The sequence below is a fragment of the Perognathus longimembris genome, chromosome 18, assembly GCF_023159225.1.
Source record: "Perognathus longimembris pacificus isolate PPM17 chromosome 18, ASM2315922v1, whole genome shotgun sequence".
NCBI classification, from domain to species: domain Eukaryota; kingdom Metazoa; phylum Chordata; class Mammalia; order Rodentia; family Heteromyidae; genus Perognathus; species Perognathus longimembris.
The window spans coordinates 47941349-47944160 of NC_063178.1; the positions used below are offsets into that span (position 1 = coordinate 47941349).

The 2812-nt window shown below is 44.1% G+C and overlaps 1 pseudogene; it reads right to left on the bottom strand.

Moving 5' to 3' along the window:
• Positions 1 to 2469, bottom strand: LOC125367030 (annotated as a pseudogene).
• Positions 2470 to 2812: the final 343 nt, after the last annotated feature.

A 2812-nucleotide genomic window follows, 5' to 3' on the forward strand; every position in this document is an offset into this window, starting at 1 on the left:
TCATAGCACATGTGACGAAGAAGGAAAATCTGCAATCATGTTGTTCAACTCATCTTTTTCTACTGCATACAAGGCCACAGCTGGAGTGCCCCAAGGAAGGGTTTTACATTCTTTCTGGGGATTCACAAGAGGCTTCCATGAAACGTAGCTACAGTGTACAACTCTGTCAATAAAAAGACTCTTGTGCACCTATGCAAAGATATATGCATATATATAGTGACACAAGGGGCCACACTTCCAGAGAGAATTTCACCTTGGCAGATGCTTCAGGGACTTGCCTTTGGATATTCACCCTCCTTCTTCTCCAGTTTCCCCTCCCTGTCTGTTGCTTCGCTGGAATGAGCTGATTTTCTACAATGAAGCACCAAGTACACATGGATGGAGATGTGATAATTGCTGAGTTTTTCCCTCTCTTCACTTTGGGAGCAGATGGCAGTAATGACAAAGCTCCTGGTGATGAACAGAACAAGCAGTAAGTAAATCATCACATTGTTTCCCTTTACTGTTTCTGCCCCTCAGGATGGGCAATGGCTTTGGGAACTCAGGGTGCTCACATGCATGTGCTCTGTCTTCTCAACCCTGACCTCCCATCCCCATGCACCAAAACCAGCTTTCCTTCATTATTTTATATTGCATCTACTGTGAGGTCATTTTCTGCTTGGGGTTTCCTTACTTTCCAGGGCTGTGACATTTTCACAGCATCCCTGTATCTCCCCCATCCCAGCAGTCATTGGGGAGGGTGAAGTCATGTGTATACAATTAAGCAGAGTAAGTGGTACAAGTTTTTACTAAAATGCTGCAAACAAATTTCCTTCCTCACAGATGAGCCATGTGAGATTTCTTTTGCTAACACCTATATGGTGAGGATATTTAATTAAAAAATTCTTATTGTAGGCTGGTGGCTCATGACTGTAATGCTAACTAATCAGGAGACTGCTCTCTGAGGATGAAGGTTTCAAGCAGGCCCAGGCAAAAAATTCTGTAAGCCCTTTATCTCCAATGAACCACCAAGACCAGGATGGAGAGCTGTAGATCAAGTGGAAGAGAGCATTGAGAAAATAAGCTCAAGGACAGTATCTGGGCACTAGAACACACACACACACACAAACACACACACACACACACACACACTGGCATTGCAAGGATAAGCACTCTTGATTGGCCATTTCTCTCAAGGCTATTGTTCTACCACTTGAGCCACACCTTCATTTCTGGCTTCCTGTAGGTAGGCTAATAAGAAGGTTAATGGGCTTTTGTGCCACAGCTAGCTCAACTCAGGAAAATCAGCTAGCATTACAGGAACAGGTCATTTTAATTATTGGAGGTATCTCCAATTTCTAATTTTTATATATCATCACCAAAACGGTAATTCTTTTGGATTGTTGATAATTTTATTGTTTTGAGTTAGTACAACGTATATTTAGAAGGAGTTCCATTGTGAGACTTACACACATGCGCACAGTACTCTTGGAACAAATTACCCCTGTCTTCCTGTATTTCCTGCTAAGGAAATTAATCAATCATTTTCAGAAGATACCTCTGTGATCCAGAACATTCACCTAAAAACTGACTCATTGGTTTTATACTAGGTCGATCCAAGTACAAATGTGGATGAATGACTAATAGAGTAAGTGGTCCACCTATGAATAAAATTAAAAGTCATCACCAAAATGAAAAGCCTCAGCAAACGTCCTTATTATATATGGTGATAATGAATCCCTACCCCTGTAATGATGTCTTTTGAGGAATATTTCATAAAATGAAGTTTGTATCCTGAATTCACAGTGGGATTTAACAATGATGGATGCCCTGAGACATGTGGCCAAAAGGGAACACTACCACACTGTTGTTGGGAATGTAAACTTTCCAACCACAAATCTGGCCCTTTCTGCTTCCTGCTGAGCCACCTGTTTGGCTTAAACTGCTTCTGTGAACTCCTTCCCGAAGGTCAGATGTGTCAGTGACACATCATCGAGGATGAGCCCAAAGGTTGCTGCTCACTCTGTGAGGTCATCGCTGACCTGCCTGGAGACCAGCTCTCCCTGGGTGATCAGTTCTCCAGCATCGAAGCTAGCCACCACATGCTTGAGGATCTCCATGGCAATGGATGGCAACACAAGGTCATCAGTAGTCCTCTCTGATGCTAGTGTAGATGCGAGGAAGCTGGCTTGCAACAGGCAAGAAGAGGATGCACAGTGTGATGTTGACATTCTGCAAATCTTTGCTACCAGCAATGACCTGTATGTTACGTGGCCGAGAGCGGCAGACAAAGATAATTGATTTCTGTACCCAAGGGATCAGAAAGTGAGTCCCTTCCCCTACCACAATGTCCGGAATGCCACGGAATCGGTTGAAGATGACAGCTCTGTGCCCAGCATCCACATTATATAAGGCAGAGTTCACCACGCCTCCTGCGATGGCTAGGGCCAGGCCGAACTTGTCAATGGACTCAAATTATTTGGCAGCCATGTTTCCTTCTGTTGGACCCACTCACACCTGCCTTTACTCTAACCTCCACATGAATTTTCCCCTCTATTCCATATTTCTTAGCAGGTTTGTCACACTTTGACAAAGTACCTGGGAATTGGGGCTGGGGATATGGCCTAATGGCAAGAGTGTTCGCCTCCTATATATGAAGCCCTGGGTTCGATTCCCCAGAACCACATATATAGAAAACGGCCAGAAGTGGCGCTGTGGCTCAAGTGGCAGAGTACTAGCCTTGAGAAAAAAGAAGCCAGGGACAGTGCTCAGGCCCTGAGTCCGAGGCCCAGGACTGGCAAAAAAAAAAAAAAAAGTACCTGGGAATTACATT